This window comes from Hippopotamus amphibius, chromosome 2 (assembly GCF_030028045.1).
Source record: "Hippopotamus amphibius kiboko isolate mHipAmp2 chromosome 2, mHipAmp2.hap2, whole genome shotgun sequence".
Lineage (NCBI taxonomy): Eukaryota > Metazoa > Chordata > Mammalia > Artiodactyla > Hippopotamidae > Hippopotamus > Hippopotamus amphibius.
Window position 1 is genome coordinate 158,248,798 of NC_080187.1, and position 26,954 is coordinate 158,275,751.

General features: G+C 37.1%; 1 pseudogene; it reads left to right on the top strand.

Moving 5' to 3' along the window:
• The first annotated feature begins 1,589 nt into the window (after positions 1-1,589).
• LOC130844565 (transcription factor BTF3-like) lies at positions 1,590-15,342 on the top strand (annotated as a pseudogene).
• The last annotated feature ends 11,612 nt before the right edge of the window (positions 15,343-26,954 follow it).

Below are 26,954 nucleotides of genomic sequence, written 5' to 3' on the forward strand. Positions count from 1 at the left end.
GTCCAGCATACCTCACCTGTCACTTAGTAGCCTCCTTGGTTACTAGATCGGCTGTTAAGGTATCACAGTGCTTGTGTTCAGGTAGTCCTTGGTTTACTTTTTTTTTTTAATTTTTACTGGAGTATAGTTGATATACAATGTTGTATTAGTTTCAGGTGTGTAGCAAAGTGAATCAGTTATACATGTACATATACCCACTCTTTTTTTAGATTCTTTTTCAATATAGGTCATTACAGAGTAGTGAGTAGGGTTCTCTGTGCTATACAGTAGGTTCTTACTAGTTATCTATTTTATATATAGTAGTGTGTATATGTCAGTCTCAAATTTCCCGATTTATCCCTCCTTCTCCTTATCCCCTGGAAACCATAAGTTTGCTTTCTACATCAGCAACTCTACTTCTGTTTTAAAATAAGTTCATTTGTACCCTTTTTTTAGATTCCACATATAAGCAAGTGGAATTGTCTTTCTGTGTCTGACTTACTTCACTCAGTATGACGATCTCTAGGTCCATCCATATTGCTGCACATGCGTTATTTTGTTCTTTTTTTATGGCTTAGTGATATTTCATTGTATATATGTACCACATCTTCTTTATCCATTCCTCTGTTGATGGACATTTAGGTTGCTTCCATGCCCTAGCTATTGTATTGTAAATAGTGCTTCAATGAACACTGGGGTGCATGTATTTTTCAAATTATACTTTTCTCCAGTTACATGCCTAGGAGTAGCATTACTGAGTCATAAGGTAGTTCTATTTTCAGTTTTTTAAGAAACATCCACACTGTTCTCCATGGTGGCTGTACCAATTTACATTCCTACAACAGTGTAGGAAGGTTCCCTTTTCTCTGCACCCTCTCCTGCATTTACTGTTTGTAGATTTTTTGTTGATGGCCATTCTGACCGGTGTGAGGTGATACCTCATTGTGGCTTTGACGTGCATTTCTCTGATGATTAGTGATGCTGAGCATCTTTTCATGTGCTCTTTGGCCCAAAAGCACCAGAGTAGTGATACTGGCAATCAGGATATGCCAGAGGGAAGCCCTAAAACGCTTCCTTTAAGTGAAAAGGCGAAAGTTCTCAACTTAATAAGGAAAGAAAAAAGTCATATGCTGAGGTTGTTAAGCTCTAAGATAAGAATGAATCTACTCTCTGTGGATTGTGAAGAAAGAAAAAGAAATCCGTGCTAGGTTTGCTATCATGCCTCAAACCACAAAAGTTATGCCCACAGTCTGATAAATGCTTAGTTAAGATGGAAAAGGCATTAAATTCATACAATAAGAAATATTGAGAGACCACACTCACATGACTTTTATTACATTGTATTGTTATAATTGTTCTATTTTATCATTAGTTACTGTTGTTAATCTCTTACTGAGCCTGGTTTATAAATTAAACTTTAACATAAGTATATATGTATAGGAAAAAAACATAGTGTATATAAGGTTAAGTACTATCCGTGGTTTCAGGCTTTCCCTGGGGGTCTTGGAATACATCCCCCATTGATAAGGAGGGAGTACTGTAGAAGGTACTTAGGATAAGTTGAACTAAGTAAGCTGGGGGGTTTCTTACTAGGGAGGGGGCACTCTAGAATGGAGACTTTGGAAACAGTTCCCGTGGTAGACAGGCACACAGTGAGAGATGAGGCCCAGGAGAGACTGGGATCAAACTGGTGTGGAAGACATGGAGATGGCCCCCCTACCCATCTTCAAGGTAAGACTTTCTACCCAGCTGCAGGGAGTGCAGTTAGTTGGCAGCTTCCGGCTGGCACCTACTTCCATGTCTGCCTCAGCTGCAAAGAGCCACCTTACCCAAGATCACCCCTTCCTAAATGATCTAGTGAATGTAGCTAATAAATGACGAGCAAGTACAAAGGCAGGATCCTTTCAGCCTAATGTGGGACACTCTGACAGGCACTTCTCACTCTAGAGCTGCCCATTGAGTTGACTGAGGCTTTGCAGAGCCTGATTGGAGTTTGACTTTCCCTTCTGCCCAACCCTGCCATCTCCCCCTTCCTTTCACAGGTGTTGATCCCTTGATCCCTAAACTCTGTTTCAGCATTTACTTCTAGAGGACCCAACTGCAGGTGCTAGTGATCCACAGATGCGGAAAGAGGAGACCGCAGAACTTGCATATTTTGGCCCGTCACTAGTGCTAGTCACTCCATGGCTCTTATTTTTGTTGCTTTTGTGTTGCTGAAGGCCGTGTTTTAATTCTGCCCACTTTTTCTCATTCTGTCCATCAGTCAGAGTTCTACCAGGAAACAGATGGGTATTCGATTTTGAGGGAGGCACTCCTCAATGACTGAGGAGTTTCTAATGGACTATTAACAAAGGTGTGGGCAGGGTTAAGGAAGACCAGCAGGAGATGTAACATCTCCAGGCATGAAGGAAAACTAAACACAGCCTAGACAAAACTCTAGGAAAGGACTGCCCAACAGAAAAAAAGCCTCCAGGGAATTCCCTGGCGGTCCAGTGCTTAGAAATCCAAGCTACTACTGCAGGGGGCACAGCCCTGGTCGGAAAAACTAAGATCCCGCAAGCTGTAAGGCGTGGCAAAAAGAAAGGAAGGAAGGAAGGAAGGAAGGAAGGAAGGAAGGAAGGAAAGGAGAGAAAGAGAGAAACCTGAAGCCTTCAGTAAAGGAACTCAGTCAAGAGAATATCACTCTCTTTTTTCTGATCTCCTGATTGTACCTCCCTGGTATCGTACCAAACCCACTCAGATGCCAGACAATAAGGGAATCCTTCGAAGCAGTTCTAAAGGCCTGTGCTCTAGGAATGCAGAGCAGAGTGGCAAACAGTGGACTAGGAGGGGCAGAAAGAGAATACCCCACATGTTGTCTTTATTCCTTTACTGTGTGTTTTTGAATAAAAGTATGCAATATCCTCTATATCACAGATGGTATGTGTGTGATATTTGCTGATCAGGGGACTGAACTGGTGAGTCTCATCAGTGGGTAGGAAAGGAATTTAATGTGTGTTGAGCACCAACTTTGTACCAATGAGCTTAATATTTCACAAACAAATCTCATCTTGCAGGTTAGGTATTATTTATTGAATGCCCATGATGTGTCATTCTTCTAGGGACTGGAGGTACAGGAGTGAACAGGACAAAGTCCCTTCACTAGCATACAAAGTCCCTGGATGGACTTTGTACGCTAGTAAAGGGAAACAGACAAGAACAAACAAGCAAATAAATGAATAAGATAACTGCAGGCAGTGATAAGTTATTATGGAAAAGGCTGCTTAGATAAAGTTGTCAAGAAAGGCATCTCTGGAGGGTGACATCAGATTTAAGATTGGGGAGTAGGAAAGCAGAACATTCTGTGCAGAGGGAAGAATTAACGAGAAAGTCGTACTTCATTGTCTGAAGTTTGATTACCAAAGATTTAAAGAAAAAATGAAAGAGGCATACTGAATGCATTCTAGTCTAAGTGGAAACTAGCTTGGCATATATAATCAAGAAACACAAAGGTAGGTGGAGAGTGGTTAGAGATGAAGTAGGAGACACAGACAGAGGTTCAATCATGTAGGGACTTTTGGCTGTGGAAATGAATGTGAGCTTTATTCTAAGTGCAGTGGGAAGCCATAGGAAGTTTTAAGGAAGAGAATGACATTGTGTTTTTTTTTATCATAAAACTTAACTTTTTGCTTTACTAACTCCTACTTATTATTCAAGTCTCTTAGGTTAAATCACTTAATGACTACATCACTCAACTTTTTACTGAATGAATAAACAAATGCATTCATGAATGGATAAATGAATCGATTTCTTTTCAAGGGCAAAATTCTTCATGCCCCATTACTAGATGAAATTCTGTCTTCAGCTGTGTAGCTCAAGGGCTTCTCTTTCTCTCATTTCAAAAAGAAAATCAAATAATCCTTTTGATTAAATTTTCTCTTCAGTAAAAAAATTTTTGAGAAAAAAACTGGATCTCCTACTTATCTTTGTCATTGGGTTTATATTAGTAGCAGCAGTAAAAGTCTAAATATCCAACAAGCAAAGCTACAAAAAGCCTTTGGATTCCTAGATAGCATAGGGGATGCTTGACAAGTTGCTGTATATGAGTAGGTTAGTGAGCAACAGTATGGAAATATTTAATATGCTACTAATTTCCAATCATCAGTAGCCTGAATGTCTTTTAAGAACCCATATAGGTCAATTTTATATACTCTTACATCATCTTCTCTTAAATCATCCTCCTTCACTCCCTGCTGTCACCCTCTCCCCATTTATGTATCCTTTCCTTCTTGCCTATTTTAGTGTCCAAGTCCCTGAGAACCTCATGAGCTTAAGTTTCTTTAAGAAAAAAAAAAAAAAATTAGGGAACTCCCTGGCAGTCCAGTGCTTAGGATTCCACACTCTCACTGCCAAGGGCCTGGTTTCAATCCCTGATCAGGGAACTAATATCCTGCAAGCTGTGCAACGCAGTCAAAAAGAAAGAAAGAAAGAAAGAGAGAAAGAAAGAAAGAAAGAAAGAAAGAAAGAAAGAAAGAAAGAAAGAAAGAAAGAAGACACTAGCTCACAAAAAAATCAGCAACTTCATGTTTATGCTTCCCCCAAATATTAAATTTTAAAAGAATTTATAGAATAAAATCTCTGCATGGGGGCTTCCTAGGTGGTGCAGTGGATAAGAATCCACCTGCCAATGCAGGGGACACAGGTTTGATTCCTGCTCTAGGAAGATCCCACATGCCGCGGAGTAACTAAGCCCATGTGCCACATCTACTGAGCCTGCACTTTAGAGCCCATGAGCCACAACTATTGAGCCCATGTGTCGCAACTACTGAAGCCCACGCGCCTAGAGCCCATGCTACGCAACAAGAGAAGGCACGGCAACGAGGAGCCCGCGCACCACAGTGAAGAGTAGCCCCCACTCACCACAACTAAAGAAAGCCCATGTGCAGCAAAAAAGACCCAATACAGCCAATAAAATTAATTAATTTTAAAAATTTTTTTAAAAAGATGCTGGGTGTATTTTAAACAAAATCTCTACATAGGAATGAACAGACAAATTCTTTATGATTATTATTTATTATTTATTTTACCCACTTCTTTCAAAGACGTATAAAATGATGGGTCTGATGCTATAATTTTCCTTAATTTTTCTCTCCTCCTTCTTCCAGATTCTCTAGGACATAGAAATAAATGCCCCCTCTGCTAGGACTTGGCAAACTACTTAGCCTCTTGAAGCCTCAAAGTTTTTATTCATGGAATGAGACACTTGCACTAATGACATTCACAAGTCTCTTTAGCTCAGATATTCTGTGATTCTCTGAAATCTCACTGATTTCTGTCATCAGAACATCAAATTGGACTTAGTGAAACTTCTGTTACTGAGGAGGCCACACTTCATTTCCAAAACTCAGTTACCACAGATTAAAAATAAATAAAGGAGGCATATGAATGCATCCCACTACGCTAGATACAAAGGGATGTGAAAATATCATTAAATACCAAGAGACAATGAAATACGCATTCATCCTCTCATTTAGCAAATTAGCAAAACTTTTGCGTGCTTGCATATGGAACATATGGCACACAAGGAAGACTGCCCTGCTCCCAGGGAGATTATAATCTATGAGGGAAGACAAACAAGACAACAGAATTCAAGAATATGAAGGAGATATTCAGGATTGTTGATCAATTCATTGCAAAGTGAGGGAGAAGGAAAAGTAAAGGATGACTCTCAATTTCCTGGTTGGACAACCGAGAGAGAACATGGTAGTACCATTTACAGAGACAGGAACACAGGAGAGGAGCAGGTTTGGAAGAGAGGAAGAGGACAATCTGTTTGGTTTAGGATATGCTGAGTGAATAAAAGTAAAGCAATGCAAATTACCTGAAGAAAAAATTTAAAATTCAATGGTTTTCAAAAATTATATGTAATCCTGTTTTCAGAAGGCTTGCTTTTATTTTGAAATAATTATAAGATCTTCAGAAAAGCTGCAAATACAGAGTTCCTGTATACCCTTCAACTAGCTTCCCCTACTGTTAACATCTAATATAACTATAGTACAATGATCAAAAATATGAAATTAACATTAGCACAAAACATTAAACTATAGACTTTATTGGGATTTCCCTTTTTTTGTCCAAGGATCAAATCTAGTATACTACCTTGTGTTTAGTTCTCATGTCTCCTCAATCCTCTATGACAACCTTCTGTGACAGTCTCTTATTCTTCCCTTGCTTTTCATGACCTGGACACTTCTGAATATCCCTCAGTTTGAGTTTGTCTGATGCTTCCTCATGTCTAGACTGAGGTTGTAGATTTGGGGGGAAGAATATCACAGAGTGGTGTGCCCTTCTTATCACAGCCTATCAGAGGGCACACATAATATCAATTTGTCTAATGACTGATATTCTTAATCTTGATTACTTGGATAAGGTGGTGTCTATCAGGTGTCTCCAATGTGAAGTTATTGTTTTTCTCTTCCATACTCTATTCATTTGAAGGGAGTTACTAAGTTCAGCCTACTTTCAAGAGAGGGGAATTCAGCTCCACCTTCTGGAGGGAGGAGTATCAAAGAACACAACAGCAAGTTCTCCAACAGTAAGAAACCTCATTATCTACAATATATTTACTTATATATTCGACCCTAGTGTATATGTAAAGTAGTTCCAAAATTAGTAACCCATACCCTGTAATAAATGAATTTACCAATCACACTTAGATGTTTGTATACAAGTCTTTTTGTCTGTGGCCGCACAGTATCTAATCAAAACACTTTTCAAAGTTATTTAGGTGAGCTCCTTTCTTCCCCACCCCCTTCAGTACAGTTATGTTATACATTTGTGATAGTTATATTTATTTGCCATAACCTACATTCCATCTTGGGCTCGCCTGCCTGCCATTCGAGTTGATCTTTTAAAATTTGTGGCCCTCCAAGGCATCTCCCATGAAGTTGATCTCCTTTTGTTATACGGCAACTTCCCACTAGCTATCTATTTTACAGCTGGTAGTGTAAATATGTCTATGCTACTCTCTCACTTCGTCCCAACTTCCCCTTTGCCCCTCACCCCAGCCCCGTGTCCTCAAGGACGGGGAGGGTGGGGGGGAGTTGCAGGAGGGAGGGGATATGGGGATATGTGTGTAGATGCAGCTGATTCACTTTGGTGTACCTCAGAGACGGGTACAAGAGCGTAAAGCAAATATATTCCAATAAAGAGTTTAAAAAAATAATAATAAATAAAATAAAATTTGTGGGCAGTAAAATTAATTCTTTGTGGCATACCATTCTATGGATTTTGACAAATACATAGTCGTGTGTCCACTACCACTGTACCATATAGAACAGTTAAAAGTCATTTTAAAGTTAACATTTAAGCCAAAAACTTATTTTATTTGAATTATGTGGAGAATTCTTTTTTTTAATTTTAAAATTTTATTTATTTATTTTTGGTCATGCCGAGCAGCTTGTGGGATCTTAGTTCCCCGGCCAGAGACTGAACCCACTCCCTCAGCAGCGAAAGTGCGGAGTCCTAACCACTGGACCACCAGGGATTCCCTAGGTGGCAAATTCTTAACTTCACCAAATCTGTTCATGAGGCTTATTAATTCTTTAGCAGAATAGAAAGATACTTAATATATAAGATCGTTGAAAGCAAAATAAATTATCTTTTAATCTTTGCAAGACAAAACTCCAATAAAGTTTACCTTTGAGCCTTTCTACAGGTTCAAAGTTGAGAATACTTAAACAGATATATTCCTTGTGACTTTTTTTCTTTAGTCAACGATTAAATCAATCACACAAATCTGACACTGAGTATACAAAAAGAAATGCAAAATCAAAATCAATTATGACATTAAATTTAATTAAAATACATTTGAAAACAAAGTAACTGAATTTTAAAATGTTGTTTCTTACAGAAATAATTTCCATTACCATTCTGGCTCCAATACACTGCCAGATAATCTCATCTGCTTTTACATAACTTTCCTTCAACTACACTTGTCTCCTAATGAAGTGGTGGCAGAAAGTTGGGGCAGGGCGGGGCGGGGGAGAGGAAGACAGAAACAATGGGAATGTTAAGAAGTGGCGGAAAAGCAGAAGCATCAGTCTCAGTAGCTTCAAGTGAGGGCTGAATGAGGTGAGGTGGGTGTAGCCCAGCTCTGGACCATGAGTACTGGTCTCACCTCCCGGTGACCTCATGGAGCAGAAGGGACTAGAGATGGAATGGATCCAGCAGGCGGTACCCTAATTCAAGCACACGTGTTTATTCTTCTACTAAGTCTCTGTTATCTACAGGATAACACTCAATGACTCACTACACACAAGCCTACTAGTTAGTTTAAAAACAACAACAGGGACTTCCCTGGCAGTCCAATGGTTAAGACTCCACACTCCCACTGCAGGTGGTGAGGGTTCGATCCCTGCTCTGGGATTCTACAAGCCGCATGGTGCCCCACCCGAAACAAAAACAAAAACACCAAGAATAACAACAACAAAAAGGTAAAGTCTGACTAACCTCAAGAATAAGCAGAGGGTATCATTTTAATTTATCAGACTCTATTAACAATGTACAGCTACTAATGAAAACAACAAAAAACCATTTGAGAAAGTGCTTTCCAAGACTTTGCCCACCAACCAGAATTAATCCACTAAATCCACTACAATTCTACCACTAAATATACCCATCCTTTTAGCCTCAGGAGTCACTGTGACTTGAGCTCACCTTAGCTTCATAGAAAGCAATCACATAACAAATGCTCAAACATTTTGTATTACTATCACCTTAGGAGTTTATTTTACATTTCCCAAAGACAAAATATTTTCAAACACTGTTTACCATCTATGAGTCTCCATTTTTTATTACAGCAGGATTTCAGAGAACAACCTTCTTCACTATATGTTTCCTCCACCAAATAATATTTTACTTTACATCAAATCAGTAGGATCCAGGGCAATTTTTACTGATTTATAAAGCTTGTGTGGAGCAAGGTTGCTAGTTGAGATCCCAGAAATATGTGGCATGATGTCATCCAGGCCAGTCAATCTGAGAAGACTGATAACTTATGATTTTTTCCTGGGTCATGTGGCATTATGCTTTGTTTCTTTATCTCCTACAATGTGACAAAAGAGATACTGGAAATTCATATTTACATGCCACTCTATTTTGGAAGTTTCTGGAATTATCTGAATGTTGTGATTATTATGGTTGGTTTAGAATGACAAATTTTCTCTCTAAATTTTAAAAGCATATTAATTATGTCCTTGTTCACTTCACAACATTGTAAATCTTGATACCTCTGAAGGAGACACCGAAGGGTCTCCACTATTATATCAACTTTACTGTTCCTAACAATTTTTTCATTCTACGTGAGTTACCCCTCTGGACTAATCAGTGTTCTATAACTGGAGGAACATTTGATATCAACTCTCAGTCAACTTCATTAACAGAGAATAATTGGGTAATTGATATTGGTATTTGGAACATATTATGAGATCCTAGGAAATAATTGCCATTCCTTTTCTAGTAACATTTTTCTTAAACTTATATCAAAATGAATTTATATTCCTTTGCACATATGTGAGCTGATGGCAAAAAGAACCACCTTGAAAGTAATTTTGGGGGCAAGAGAAATTTGGCTGGGATATTGTTTCCTGTAAATAACCACAAAAGTAAAAATTCACTTTACAACCATTACGTGCTATGACTGAACTTGACTCTATTATAACTTCTAATATTTTCAAGATCTCACACCCATGCCATCTTAAATATGTCTTTCCCAAAGGTGGCAGTGCAGAAGTTTTACACCGTTGCACATTTCAGCATTAAAAGCCCTCGTGACTCTTGAACTTCTAAGCATGTGCATTATTAGAAACCACAGTATGGGAGACTGTGACACTGTCACTAATATAACTATGAGGTGTGTGATTCTGTGACTCAGCTGGGCAAGCTAAAGTGCAAAGATATCCCTCTGAACTCTTGGGAGAGCAATGAATCACTCTACAAATGTCTTCTGTTTGATTATCATTCTCCACGGCCTTTATCCCTCCTCTTACCCTCATCCCACTTCCTCCTGCAAAAAAGTACAACTTTGGCCTTGTGACGCACTGGTAGCCTTGATATGAATCTAGAATTCCAGACCAAACGTCATTTCTCACTATAGTTGGGTGATTAAAATTCAGGAAAGGGCTTTTGTTTGTGCATTTATAAAGGATTTTTTTTTTTTTTTTAAGAATAGCAGCTAACCCATGGCTACACCATCTGGAATATAAGTCATCCAAGGTCTCCCTGATAGGAGAAAAGAGCTGGAGAACTACATTCAATCACATTAAAGACCAGGTCTAGAAGTGGTTTATTTTATTCCTGTTTACATACTGTTGGCCAGAACTAAGTACACGGTTCCACCTAACTGCAAGTGGGAGGGTAAAATTTCATCTACCTGTCTGCTCAGGAATAATGATTACATAGCATTGCCTCTGACAGAGAGAGAGCTTCTCACACACCAAAGTTCCTCAACAGGGACACGGACCTCTGGGTGATATCCTTACAGAGTCTGAAATCTGCCAGGCTCATGAAGCTTTCTTTATCATTCTCAAGGGGCATTTTTATTGCATGTATTATATCACCCCAAGCCCGCACTCTCATTTGACTATTTTTCTAACGTGTACTCATTTTTTCATTTTACTTTCAATTGAAGATATGGGTCACAGGTTAAAAAACACTCATTCAAACCTACAGGAACAAGGGAAAATACTGAGGGAAACAACCTGAAATCATAATGATTTGTGATGGAAAAGGGAGTCTTCCCTTCAGACCTCCAGCCCAGTGCCTATAAAAGTTATGCTTACTTTATACTATAGTCTATGAAGTGTGCAATAGCATATTATGTCTAAAAACAATATACATACCTTAATTAAAACTACTTTATTGCTAGAAAGTGCTAACCATCATCTGAGCCTTCAGCGAGTCATAACCTTTCTGCTGGTGCAGGGTCTTGTCTCAGTGTTGATGACTGCTGACTGACCAGGCTAATGATTGCTGAAGGTTGAGGGTAGCTGGGGCAATTGCTTAAAATAAGGAAACAATGAAGTTTGCTGCATCAGATGAATTCTCCTTAAGATTTCTCTGCAGGATGCAATGCTGTTTGATAGCATTTTACACACAAACTTCTTTCAAAATTGGAGTCAATCCTCGTAAACGCTGCTGCTGCTTTATCAACTAAGTTTATGTAATATTCTAAATCCTTTGTTATCATTTCAACAATCTTCACAGCATCTTTACCAGGGGTAGATGCTATTTCAAGAAATCAATTTCTTTGCTCCTCCATAAGAAGCAAGACCTCATCAATTCAAGTTTTATCATGAGATGGCATCAATTCAGTCACCTCTTCAGGCTCCACTTCTAATTCTAGTTCTCTAGCTGTTTCTACCACATCTGAAATTTCTTCCTCCACTGAAGTTTTAAACCCCTCACAATCATCCATGAGGGTTGAAATCAATTTCTTCCAAACTCTTGTTGAGGTTGATATCTTGACCTCTTCCCATTAGCCATGTATGTTCTTTATGGCATCTAGAATGGTCAGTTCTTTCCAGAAGGTTTTCAATTTACTTTGCCCAGATTCATCAGAGGAATCTATGGCAGCTATAGCCTTACAAAACAAATTTCTTAAATAATAAGACTTGAAAGTTGAAATTACCCCTTGAATCATGGGCTGAAAAATGGATGTTGTGTTAGAAGGCATAAAAACAACACGAATCTCATTGTCCATCTCCATCAGAGCTCTTGGGTGACCAGGTGCATTATCAATGAGCAGTAATATATTGAAAGCACCCTTCTTTTTTCTCTAAGCAGTAGCTCTCAACAATGGGCTTAAAATATTCCGTGAACCATATGGTAAACAGATGTGCTGTCATCCAGGCTGTGTTGTTCCATTTATAGAGCACAGGCAGAGTGGATTTAGCATAATTCTTAAGGGCGCTAGGATTTTCAGAATCGTAAATGAGCACTGGCTTCAACTTCAAAGTCACCAGCTGCATTAGCCCCTAACAAGAAGTCAGCCTGTCCTTTCAAGCTTTCACTTCTCCTCTCTAGCTATGAAAGTCTTCTTCCATGAGAAGGCTGTTTCATGTACATTAAAAATCTGTTGTGTAATGTAGCCACCTTGATTAATTATCTTAGCCAGATCTTCTGGATAATTTGCTGCAGCTTCAACATCAGCACTTAATGCTTTACCTTGCACTTCTATGTTATAGAGACGGCTTCTTTCCTTAAACCACACGAACCCACTTCAGCTAGCTTCAAACTTTTTTCCTTCTTCACCTCTCTCAGCCTTCCTAGAAGTGAAGAGAGTTAGGGTCTTGATCTGGATTAGGATTTGGCGTAAGGGAATGTTGTAGCAGGTTTGATCTTCTGTCCAGACCACTAAAACTCTTTCCATTACAACAATCAACCTGTTTTGCTTTCTTATCATTCATGTGTTCACTAGAGTAGCACTTTTAATTTTCTTCAAAAACTTTTCCTTTGCCTTCACAACTTGGCTAACTATTTGGTGCCAGGAGCCCTAGCTTTGGGCCTGTCTTGGCTTTCAACAAGCCTTCTTCACTAAGCTTTTGATTTAAAGTGAGAAATGTGGGATTCTTCCTTTTACTTGAATACTTAGAGACCATTATAGGGTTATCAATTGGCCTAATTTCAGTATTGCTGTGTCTCAGGGAATAGGGAGGACTGAGAAGAGGATGAGAGACAGGAGAATGGCCAGTGGGGGGAGCAGTCAGAACACACACACAACATCTACCGAATAAGTTCACTGTTCTAAACGGGCGCAGTTTGTGGTGCCCCCCAAACAATTACAACAGTAACATCAAAAGTCACGGATCACAGATCACCATAACAAATATAATAATAATGAAAATGTTTGAAATATTGTGAGAATTACCTAAATGTGACACAGAGACATAAAGTGAGCAAATGCTGTTGGAAAAATGGTGCCAATAGACTTGCTTGACACAGGATGGCCACAAACCTTCAATTTGTAAAAAACACAATATCTGTGAAGCACAATTAGGTGAAACACAATAAAATGAGGTACGCCTGTATATGTTATACTTTAATACATTGCAGTATTCAAGGCTCAGATTGTCCCAAATTTGGCCAATGTGAACTCCTTGAAGTTGACCCCTGTGTCCACACAATCCCAGTGGTACTGGTAACATCCTTGCTTTCTGGCATAACAAAAGTATCAAGCTCATCTGGTACATTTCCTGCCCCAGACCTAGAATTAGCCATGTTTTTCAAGGAGCCCATCTTCCTTTTGTTGGAAAATGTCTTTTAGAGACTACGATAGGCACTGGGGATGCTCACTTCTACTGGACTGTCATTATTTCTATGCCCTTTCAGTAAACAAAGCTTGGAAACGTGAACTTCAGAAAGAAAACTAAATCATGAATTCATATGGATATTTCCAATTCAAATGAAAAATTAAAAGTTTTTCTCTTAAATGGTTGATTACTATATTTGTATCTCTTTGCTTTCACGCTGAAAAGCTTGGTTCTAATGACACTAACATGATTACTTATTTGCTTACACATATACATAACATATATACATATAATATATATTATGTGTAAAATAAAAGAAACAATACTAATATTATTACTAACAATAGAACTACCAATTGCAACTGAATATTTCATTGTGGTTCTTTTTGCTCTTTAGGTTATAACTTACCATGGGGATACATTAAATTTTGAGTTTTAACATCATTTGAAATAATTTTTTTTCTGTGTGGTTTATACTATCAATTATATATATTCCAAGGTGTATTTGTATCCATTTGTTTCAGATTTGTAGGAGTCTTCTTCCTTTTTGATTCAAGTTTTTTAATTATATGAAATGTTCACATGGTTTCAAAATCAAAACTATAAAACAAGGTGCAGTCAGAGAAGTTTTGTTTTGTTTTGTTTTGTTTTGTTTTGTTTTGTTTTGTTTTGTTTTGTTTTGTCAGCACCACGCAGCTTGTGGGATCTTAGTTCCTGGACCAGGGATTGAACCCGGGTCCATGGCAGTGAAATCTAAGTCAACCACTGGACCACAAGGGAACTCCCCAGAGAAGCTTTTTTTTAACCCTTTTCCCCCTCCTTTTCACAATAAGTGTGTTTTTTTAAGATGATGAAATTGGACTGAATTGTGAAGAGAACTTGATACCAGAGTGAGATTCAACAGAGTGTATTGTTAGTAACAGTTATGGGGGGATAATTACATGTTAATGAAACAAGCTTTATTCAAATCAGTAAACATATTATATGTCCAAACACAGAAATAAATTTTCTTGTCTACCACTGAGGGGGGGTGGGCGGGAAGAGGGGTGGAACGAGACACAGAAGTCTCCACTTAAACAAGAGGAAATTGGAAAAAACTTTCCAGAATTTCCTATATACAAACAACAAAGTGGAAATATAGTGAAAAGGTAAAATTCCTATTAAAAATGACACATGCACACAAACCCTGGGGCTAAACCTAAAAAAAATGTGCAAGACCTATATAAAGAAAACTATAAAATTTTAGATAGATGACAGAATAAATGGAGAGGAGCACCTGTTTCTGTTTAGACAGACTCAATATTCTAAACATGTTGGTCATTCCTAAATTATAAAGTCAGTGTAATCACAGTGAAAATTACAACTTTAGGGGGAGCTTGAAAAGAGATTCTAAAGTTTTCATTAAAAATATATATTTTGGGAAATTTGGAAAAGAAGCATAATTGGGGGTATTCTGTGTGTCCCTAATCCCAGCTGGTCTGCATGAGACCCCCTGAGCGCCAATCCTAGCCCCCACTAGGCCCCATTTCCACTCCATCAAGATGAAAGAACTATCCTGAACCAGGAGAAACTCACTAAACTGCAGGCACAAATGCACACTGGTGGGAAAGGAACTGCTTGCAGAAAGAAGTTGGTTCATAGAACAGCTACAACAGGTTGTTAAAAAAACAAACAAAACTTCATTTTTCCTTAAAGAACTTAAAGAAAGCTAGGGGTAAACAAAACTCTGGTATTGAAGAGTGAACATGTTTACAAACCCAGGAACGGGGATGCAGATTAACAACCCTAAAGTTAAGCATCTGTGGCAGCCAACACTTTCAGCGTGATAGGCCAGGCTGAGACAAAGCAGCTGACGCAGATGCTACCCAGCATCTTAACCCAGCTTGGTGCAGACAGTATGACTGGTTTAAGGAGACTGGCCGAAGCTCTGCCAAAATAACCTGTGGATGGAAAAGCACTGCTGGCTACTGGAGAGGATGGTGATGATGAAGTTCCAGATCTTGCGGAGAATTTTGCTGAGGCATCCAAGAATGAGACAAACCAAACTGAGTCAACTTCTGAAGATGAAACTTGAAGTTACTGGGAGCTGCTCTTTTATATTATGACTACTTTTCAAAATTTGTCCATGGATCTGATAAAATATAGGTTGCTAATATTTTGAAGCCCAAGACCCCTGGATGCTGCAGCTCTTTTCAGTTTTTGCTTATACACAATCATTCTTTGCAGCTAATTAAGCTGTAGAAGCCTGGTAATAAAGTTTGAAACAAAAGTTAATAAAGTTTTTTGCATAGTTTTAAAAAATGCATAATTGGGGGAGGATTTAGCATACTAGATATTAAAATCTACTATAAAACAACTGTAAGTGATACAATACAGCCCTCAGTTGAATAGACTAGATCCATAAATAGATCCAGGAACATGTGGTCACTTGCTATATGAGTGCATTTCAATCCAGGGAAGACAAAGGATATCCAATAAATTATACTGGGACAACTAATAGAAGCCTGGGGGAAAAAAAGTTGATCAATACCTCTTTTTTTTAACAACTAAATAAATTTCAGATAAATTAAAAGTTAAATGTAATATATACAATGGAATATTACTCAGCCATAAAAAAGAATGAAATAATGCCATTTGCAGCAACATGGGTGGACCTAGAGAGTATCATACTAAGTGAAGTAAGCCAGACAAAGACAAATATCATATGATATCACTTACATGTAGAATCTAAAAAAATGATACAGGGAGTTTCCTGGTCACCTAGTGGTTAGGATTCTGGGCTTTCACTGCCGTGACCTGAGTTCAATCACTGGTCAGGGAACAGAGATCCTGCAAGCCAACATGGTATGGCCAAAAAAAATAATAATAATAATAAATAAAAAATAAATTAAATAAAAAATAATACAAATGAACTTATTTGCAAAACAGAAATAGACTCGCAGACATAGAAAACAAACTTATGTTTACAAAAGGTGGAGGGATAAATTAGAAGTCTGAGATTAAAGCACACACACTACTATATATAAAACAGATAACCAACAAGGACTTACTATATAGCACAGGGAACTATACTCAATATCTTGTAATAACCTATAATAGAAGAGAGTGTTAAAAAAGTGTATATTTATATATATTGATAACTGAATCACTTTGCTGTACAGCTGAAACGAACACAACATTGTATATCAACTATATTTCAATAAAAATTAAAAAAAATTAAAAACAGAACTACCATATGAAAAAAATTAAATGTAAAAAATACCCCAAATTATAAATGTACTAGAAAACATGTTTCACTCTTTATTAAAGAAATACAAATCAGTACAAGGTTTTTGTTAATGCATTTGCCAAAAAAAAAAAAAAAGAAAAGAATATAGTTGAAAAAACTCAGAGTTGGTAAGGATATAAGGAGAAAAACAATTTCGTATACAACTGGTAGGAGTATAATTTGTATAGTTTTCCAATATGTTTCAAAATTCTCATTGACCCATCAATTTCATGCATATGAATTTACTTAAGGCCCACTGCAAAACTGCCTGAGGATAGAGGTGAGGATCACATAATAGTAGAGAAAGTTTATTTAAGCATTACGATGAATTAACTTGGGGTCATTAAGTGACAGGCAAGCTGAGAAAATGCCCTTGTTAAAAGGCATTATAAAGCGATGAATCTTAATATGCTCAAAAAACATATGAAAAACCTTAGTAAAAAACTAAAAACTTGACTCTTGGTAGTGGGGGACAGGAAATTAGGAACACATTTTATTAGCTAAATAAGTTCACAGTGTTTGCTATGATTTTGGCTATTTTTTAAAATGTCTGCAACATCATTACATAGTAAAAGATATTTTAACTGGATGAGAGAGGGATTAAGTGAATTCTGTTTGGATAAAATTACACACTGTACTGACTTCTTTGATTATTTATTCCTTGTTTACCATATTTGATTTGATGATATCTGAGAAGACGTATTTTCAGAGCAAAGAAACTTTTAACAAGATATATGAAAATTTTGTGAACTTGGAGTCAATCAGAAAAAAATGCACAGTTGTAGCCAAACCTACTACAAGCAAAACTTCAGAAGTAGTGACTGGCAATGAGGCTGCCATGCATTTGTCACACAAACATATGCAGTTTGTGTAACATTCTCTAGGAATACCTCTTATCATGAGGAAGAATGCATATTCATACATCATTTAAATACTTTAAGTTGGATTTTTAAATGGTAGATTATAGATATATATGCATGTTTGCACACATGTGCACATATTTATGTACATATATAAACAAAATAATAGTGATTTAAACACTTGTATTTATAAACTAAGTTGTTTCACTGAGGGGGGAAAACATGCGTGATTCCATTACATGAATTAATGAACTAGAAGATTTATCTGAAGAAATTATCCAGAATTCAGGATGAGACCACAGATGCAAAAGGTAAGTTCAAAGATACTGAGAAAAGACTGAGGTCTAACATACATTTAAGCTGAAAACAAGGAGAAAAGGAAGAAAGGGACAGAAGGAATATTTGTAGAGATATGGATTAGGAATGTAGGCCCCATGAAGTCGAGATTTTGTCTGTTTTTTTCAATACCACATCCCTAAACCCTGAAGACAGCTTCATATATAGTAAGTGATTAGTAAATGTATGTTAAATTCTACTGAATTCTATTGCCAGTAATATGGGAAGCTAAACACCTAGGCCAACCACCCAACTGAAAGTACTCAAAATGCCTGGGTAAAATATCAAATCTTCTTAAAAGTATTTATGAGATACCAAGGGACTTTTTGTTAAATGAGAGGCTGAAGATGAGATGAAGAGTTTTTGCAGGGACAAATACCAAACAACTCAAATATTACATCTGAGAAAGGAACAAAAGGAAAAGAAATGAGGTCCAGAAAAATACCCCTTAGGAGAAATAAGCAGTTTATACATGTTAGAGTTGATGGTTTGTTGGACCAGTAGAGCTGATGGACTGCTGGGCCAAAAGAGGAAGAAGTTACCAGCACAGCACTTTCTATTTTAACTTAAAGATCAGGTGGCTTATATATATCACAAGAAATGTGTACATATGTTCATCAAAATACATGAACAGGGACTTCCTAGATGGCGCAGTGGGTAAGAATCCACCTGCCAATGCAGGGGACACGGGTTCGATCCCTGCTCCAGGAAGATCCCACGTGCCACAGAGCAACTAAGCCCGTGTGCCACAACTATTGAGCCTGCGCTCTAGAGCCCGTGAGCCACAACTATTGAGCCCATATGCTGCAACTACTGAAACCCACGTGCCTAGAGCCCGTGCTCTGCAACAAGAGGCCACTGCAATGAGAAGCCCAAGCACCACAATGAAGAGTAGCCCCCGCTCGACGCAACTAGAGAAAGCCCGTGTGCAGCAACGAAGACCGAACACAGCCAATAAAAAAAAAAAAAAAAAAAAAATACATGAACAGTGTGTTAACAGCACTGTTCACATTGACCTCAAACTGTGTGGAAACCACACAACTGCCCATCAATGATAGAATGGATGCATAGAATGGATGCATAAATTATGGGACATTAATTCACACAGTGGAATAATACACAGCAATAAAAAAGCTACAGTTACAAGCAACAAAATTAATGAACCTCACAAATCTAATATTGAAGAAATATAAAATAATCCATTTATATAAAATATAAAACAGGCAATAACCATTATCCTGATTTCTAACAATATTTCATATTCATGGATTGGAAGACTCAGTATTTTATAGGGACCAAATTGACCTATAGATTCAAAGCAATTCAAGTCAAAATCCCAGAAAATTTTCTGTGGCTATTCAAAGACTGACTCTAACATTTATATGAAAATGCAGGTGGGGGGACTTCCCTGGTGGTGCAGTGGTTAAGAATCTGCCTTCCAACGCATGGGATGCGGGTTTGATCCCTGGTTGGGGAACTAAGATTCCACATGCCACAGGGCAACTAAGCCTACACACAGCAACTGCTGAGCCCACAACTGGAGAGATGCCCACACACCGCAGTGAAGAGCCCGTGAGCTGCAACAAAAGATCCCATGTGCCACAATTAAGACCCGATGCAGCTAAATAAATACATAAAATTTTGTTAAAAAGAGCATATCTAAAATGTTTTAAAAAAATAGGAAAACGTACTCTAGCCATCTAGAAAACGCAAGTTAAAACCACAGTGAGATACCACTATGCACCAACCACAATGGCTAAAGTTAGAAAGACTGACAATACCAATAGCAGGTATATGGAGCAATGGGAACTTTTATATACTGCTAGTGATACAATGACTTCAAAGAACTGTTAGGTGTTATCTACTAAAGTGTGTGCTCTGTGTGTGTGTGTGTGCATGTTTGTGTATAATTTACAACCTAGCAATTTTATTCCTAAGTATCTATCTGTGCACATGTTTACCAAAAGACAAAGTTCTATAGCAGAATTATTTGTAAAACCCCCAAACTGAAAACAATCTCAATATCATGTACTGGTGATAGATATCTATAGTGACATACAAGAATATGAATGACTCACGGGAACATAATGTTGGGCAAAAGAAGTCAAACAAAAAAATACATACATTATGATTTCATTTATGTGAAGATTAAGAAACAGGAGATAAAAAATAAACCATAATGTTTAGGGTGCATTCATCATTTTTAAAACAATGAAGGAAATCAAGGAAGCAATTACCAGAAAATCAAAATAGTGGTGTTAAAAGATAAACTGAGGTACATTAAAATTTTGAAGAGTGTATTTGAGCAAACATTGCTTCCAACAAGGGCAATGCCAAACTGAAAGTGGTTAGGTGCGCTCTTGTCAGCAGTTAGGGGAGAGGCTTTTTTATAGAGCAGATAGGAAACAAAGCAAGGAAATTTTTGATTGGCTATAGCTTAAGCAGTTGCCTTATTTGGGAAAGCCTAGTTGGCTGTTTGTGATTGGCTCTTCTTAGATTTCAATTTCTTCCCTCAATGCATTTATGGGAATTTACTCTGCCTGAGGTTTCTGTTTGCTTACTTAGGCTGACAAGCATTAAAGCCAGTCAGTATAATGACTTCTTTGATTACTTAACAGTGGTTACTTCTGAGGGTGAGGAAGCGGGGAAGGGAGGGAGAAACCATGAGAAGGGGATATGAGATGGGCTTCTTGGGTCCTGGCAATGTTGTAGTTCACCTCATTGAGTCGAATATGGTCTGTTTTGTATACTTTTCTGTGTGTTCTTCACAATAAAAGAGTAATCTATTTATCCATGTATGTGTCAAGTAATTAGGAATAACTCTTACAAAAGATGAATAAGATCTTTCTGAGAAAGGCGTTAAAGGAAGCTTGAATAAATGGAGATATGCCAATTTCATAGTTTGGAACACTCAATATTGTAAAGGTGTCAATGCTTCTTAAACTGATCTGTAGCAGGGCTGCCCAACAGAAACATAATGTGAACCTCAAATACAATCAAATTTAAATTTTGTTAATTAGCCACATTAACAAAAGGAAACAGGTAAAATTAATTTTAATAATGTATTTTATTTAATCCAATATATCCAAAATATTATTTTAAAATATAATCAATATGAAAATTATTAATGAAATATTTTATTCTTTTTGTCATATAAAGTTTTTGGAATCTGGTGTGTATCTCACACTTACAGCACATCTCAGCTCGGACTAGGCACCACCTCAAGCGCTCAGCAGCCACACGGACAGCACAGATCTAGGCACTGCAATCTGAGTCAACGTCCCAATGGATTATTTTGGGGCATTTAACAAGCTGAGCTTAATATTTATATGGCAGTTCAAAAGCTAAGAATAGCCAAGAATCTTCTGTAAAAGAAGATGCAGAGGCTTTCCCTATCAGATATCATTTATTATAAAGATTAAGTAATTAAATCAAGTGTAGTACTGGTTACAGACACAGACAAATAGACGCAGGGAACTGAATAGAGCCCAGAAACAGACTCAGCAGGAAACGGCTTTTCAGTAAATGGTGCTGGGGTAACTGATAATCCATCTGTTTAAAAAAAAAGAAAAAAGGGAAGCAACTGGATTCCTGATACATACTTAAAATTCAAACTTAATGATTTAAAGACTTAAATGTGAAATGCAAATATATAAAGGTCTGAGAATGAAGTATAAGGCAAGTACATACACGAATTCAGGGTAGGAAAGGATTTCTTGATATAAATGATTTATAGCTTTGATTATGTTAAAATTAAGAACTTCTGGGAGAAAATATTTGTGATGAATATAGCCAACAAAGGACGAGTGTCTAGAATATATACGGAACTCCTACTACTAAAGACAAACAACCATACAACCCAACAGAAAAATGGGTGAGAAACAGGCACTTCACAAAAGAAGTTCAAATTGCCAAGCAAAAGCAGATGAAAATATGCTTGAATGTGTTACAAGATACTAATAAAAAAGTAAAAAGCAGAGTAACAGCAACATTCATACATTGATGCTAAAAATGTAAATGGATACAATCACATTGGAAATCAGTTTGGCAATATCTAATAAAGGGGAACATACCCAATAACCTAACGATGTCACTCCTAGGATATTTACCCTAGAGAAACTCTTGCACTTGTGCAGCAAGAGATGTACAAGAATATTTATAAACAATATTCTCTTGTAACAGCCACAAACTGTAGAGAACTCAAAGGATCATCACCATAAAAAAAAGAATAAGTTTTTTGTCTTTAAGAACTTTTATTGAGAAACAATTGACATACAATAAACTGCATATATTTAGTGTACAATTAAATATTTTTTTCTCATTAGTAATGTATGTATGGCAATCCCAATCTCCCAATTCATCCCACCGCAAACCCCTCCCCCCACTCCACTTTCCCCAGTTAGTGTCCATATGTTTGTTCTCTACATCTGTGTCTCTATTTCTGCCTTAAAACTGGTTGATTTGTACCATTTTTCTATATTCCACATATGTTAATATATCATGTTTGTTTTTCTGTTTCTGACTCACTTCACTCTGTATGACAGTCTCTAGGTCCATCCATGTCTCTACAAATGTCCCAATTTCATTCCTTTTTATGGATGAGTAATATTCCATTGTATATAACGTCTTTATCCATTCATCTGTTGATGGACATTTAGGTTGCTTCCATGTCCTGGCTATTGTAAATAATGCTGCCATGAACATTGGAGTGCATGTGTCTTTTTGAATTATGGTGTTCTCTGGGTATATGCCCAGCAGTGGGATTGCTGGGTCATATGGTAACTCTATTTTTAGTTTTGCAAGGAACCTCCATACTGTTCTCCACAGTGGCTGTATCAATTTACATTCCCACCAGCGGTGCAAGAGCATTCCCTTTTGTCCACACCCTCTCTAGCATTTACTGTTTGTAGATTTTCTGATGATGCCCATTCAGTGTGAGGTGATACCTCATTGTCGTTTTGATTTTCATTTCTCTAATAATTAGTGATGTTGAGCAACTTTTCATGTGCCGCTTGGCCATCCGTATGTCTTCTTTGGAGAAATGCCTACTTAGGTCTTCTACCCATTTTTTGATTGGGTTGTTTGTTTTTTTGATATTGAGCTGTATGAACTGTTTATATATTTTGGAGATTAATCCTTTGTTGATTCGTTTGCAAATATTTTCTCTCATTCTGAGGGTTGTCTTTTCGTCTTGCTTATAGTTTCCTTTGCTGTGCAAAAGCTTATGTTTCATTAGGTCCCACTTATTTATTTTTATTTCCATTACCCTAGGAGGTGGGTCAAAAAAGATCTTGCTGTGATTTATGTCAAAGCATGTTCTAAGAGTAAGTTATTTTTATGTAATGGAACACTATACAGCAATGGAAAAGGGTTAACTACAACAGGTGATTCTTATGAACATAAACAAAAGAAGCAAGTCACAAACAAGTACAGTATGGTTTCACTTATATAAAATACAAGTTCAAGCAAAATTAAGTGGCATTTTAAAGATATATTTTGGGGGATGCCATGCATAGGTTTTAAAATTGTAAAGAAAACCAATGATTATCACAAGTCAGAATAATGACACTCCTTGGGTGGAGGATCCAATAAAGGACGGACATACAAAATGTTGCCAAGTCTCTCTCGACATTCCATGTCTTAATTCATGTGGTGATGATGTGGGTGCTCACCATGCTCACCCTTCTGTAGTTACATTTCACAGTGTATTAACATAAAATAAAAATATCATATTAAAATTTTAAAACCTAGATAAAGTGGATGATACAGTGTATCTCATAGTGTTGATTTGTTTAGCGACAGTTTTTCAAGGGGTAATAATCTAAATTAGACAAATGCAAGGAAAAACCGTGAATGTTTTAGTGCATGTGAAAAGACTGCGCCTGTAAAAATGAAGTTTGCATTCGAAATGAAGACTTGACCTTCCTCTAGGGTCATTTAAAACTGTTAGTTCATTTAATATGTGAAGAAAATCATGCCACTGAGAAATTACAAGAAAATGATAACAATTACAGCATGTGAATTTATATGAAAGGAATATCATCATCAGTCATCTTTTTTCTTTCAGAAAGTTCTTTCAGAATTTCCCAGATTAGAGTAAAAGAAACCAGCAGGTCAAAAATTCTTTGACTATTCAACACTTGTCTTCTCACCAAAAGGATACACTTATTGAAGTATCAACCAACAGTTGCATGAAAACCACACACTATAACACATTTTTAGCTTTTTTTTTTTAAAGCTCTCTCTCTTCATTTATAACATTTGTTAGTAAGAGGAAGAAATTTCCAGGGAGTAAACTGCTATTGGGTGAATCTATCATACACATTTTGTCCCCAAATTGATAAGTTTTCATTTTAATTGATAAATTAAAAAAAAAGAAACTTATGCTTTGGGCTCATCCTATGTTCCATTTGGGGACATTTTTTTCTCTCTTCTACAGATAAGAGGTATACTGGAGAATAAGTTTAAGCAGCACTGGCTATAGAATGTATGTTGTTAAGATTTTTCACTTGACATACTATACTCCTACTCTAGTACATTCCTTTACCTCTTCTTGAAAATAAAAACTACAGTAACAGAAAAAGAGGGTAATGAAGAAAATTTTTTGTTTGTATTGAAGAATACATTTCAAAATATGAATTTTATTTTATTCCTAATCTAAAACCTAACTTAAAAACTTCTAATAGCTTTCCATTTACATGAGAAAACTCCACAGTCAAATCAGTTTAGAATACAAAACCAATTTGAGTTGCTACAGAGTTTCTGAGGATCTTTAATAAGCTGATATACATTATAAATCTCTAAGGAAGGGATACACAGCTGTAATTTCCTAAACTTATTTGACCAGATCTTTCGTGTTTTTTAAAACTGAATATACTTTGAAAAATCATGTAGTACAAACTCTGTAGGTTATTTGGACCTTCTGGACCACCTACACTATAACCTCAAACCTCTCCAAACCAAAACCAACCAAATATGTTCTATTAATTGTCCCTGAAACCTCCTGCCTTGCTAACATAGGTTTCCCCTGACTCCCTCAGGGCCAATGAATATTTGGGTTTGTTTAAAAAAAAAAAAGAAAAGTCTTTGCACTGGCAATTGGTAGCCATTTGACCTTGCATACACCTTGGCTGGAAACATAAAATGCCACTTCCACGTTTAGCTTATATCCTTAAGATTCCTAATTTTTCCACATTCTGAAGATACATACCTTGACTTAAAACAAGGTTACATCCTGATAAACCCTTTGTAAGTTGAAAATAACATTAAGTCAAAAACGCATTTAATACAGCTAACCTACCAATATCATAGCTTAGCCTAGCCTACCTCATACGTGCTCCGAACACTTACATTAGCCTACAGTTGGGCCAACTCCTCTAACACAAAGCCTATTTTATAATAAAGTATTGAATATCTCATATAATTTACTGAATACTGTACTGAAATTGAAAAACAGAATGGGTGTAAGTATATCCGTCGTTTACCCTCATGATCTCAAGGCTGACTGAGAGCTGTGGCTCACTGCCACTGCCCAGCATCATGGGAGTATCGTACCACATATTTGCCTGGGAAATGATCAAAATTCAAAGTAGTTTGAAAGCACAAATTTGAAGTACAATTTCTACTGAATATTACATACTGCTTTCGCACCACTGTACAGTCAAAAAATCATTAAGCCGAACCTCATAAGTCAGGGACCACCTGTACACCCATTTTTTATTTTTTATTTTGCTGGTACCACCAATCTCCCCAGTTAATTTTTTCCAACAGGAAAAAAAATCACAGACTTCTCCCAAAATTACTCAGCATATAATATTTCTCATTGTTAAGTAATTATTTGTTCATTAAATGAACACTCTTATCACCTCAAAGGAAACTGATTCCATGATGTAACCATTAGAGTCTTAGTTTCGCTAAGTATTCTTGTGGGAAGATTGTGAAAAATCTGTAGAAAGCATGATGCATTGTAAACGTTTGAATCCTGACTATTCTCTGGGAGGTCTGTGTGAATACACTCCATTTCCAGCACCTGGTGATGACCAGATGCTCAGTAAATGTAGAGTGATAGACAATTATCAGTCCTCAAGAGAGTAAAAGAAATCAGCTTAAAGTTTTTCTCTTAGTAATGGAAGGCAATCTATTGGAAGGAAACCACTCAAGCTCTAATACCTCAAATGTCTTCCTTTTCCTTAATAAATAGGCTTTCAGGTACTTCCTTGGCAGTCCAGTGGTTGGGACTCTGCACTCCCAACGCAGGTTCAATCCCTGGTCGCGGAACTACGATCCTGCATGCCGCACAGCCCAGCAATTAATCAATCAGTCAATCAATCGGCTTTCAATAAATGTTTCCTAAATTGAATAACTCAAAAGACAAACTGAGATTGTTAACACTGATATGTTGAGAGACTAACTTCTTTGGGTGGATTCAGAAGTAGTAATAATCTATAAGCATTGTTGAGATGGTCTTAAGTATAACAAAGGTACAGAAAAGTGCACAAGTCATAAGTATACAATTCAGCGGATTCCCACAAATATAACCATTACACAGGTGAAAAAAGAACTTTATCTGCAACTTAGAAGTTTCCTTCATGCCCCTTTTCAATCATTAACCTCTCCATTCTCCCCAAAGGTACTGCTATCTTGATTTCTAGCACTGTAATTTCTTTTTTTTTTTAAATTGGGGTATAGTTGTTTTCTGATGTTATGTTAGTTTCTACTGTACAGCAAAGTGAAGTAGATTTCCCTGTGCTATACAACAGGTTCTCATTAGTTATCTGTTTTATACACATTAGTGTATATACATCAATCCCAAACTCCCAATTCATCCCAACCCATCTTTTCCCCCCATGGTGTCCATACATTTGTTCTCTACATCTGTGTCTCTATTTCTGCCTTGCAAACTGGTTCATCTGTACCATTTTTCTAGATTCCATATATATTCATTAATATATGATATTTTTCTCTTTCTGACTTACTTCACTTGTGTGACAGTCTCTAGGTCCATCCACATCTCTACAAATGAACCAACTTCTTTCTTTTTATGGCTGAGTAGTATTCCATTGTATATATGTGCCACATCTTCTTTATCCACACATCTGTCGATGTACATTTAAGTTGCTTCCATGACCTGGCTATTGTAAGTAATGCTGCAATGACCACTGGGGTGCATTTGTCCTTTTGAATTATGGTGTTCTCTGGATATATGCCCAGCAGTGGGATCGC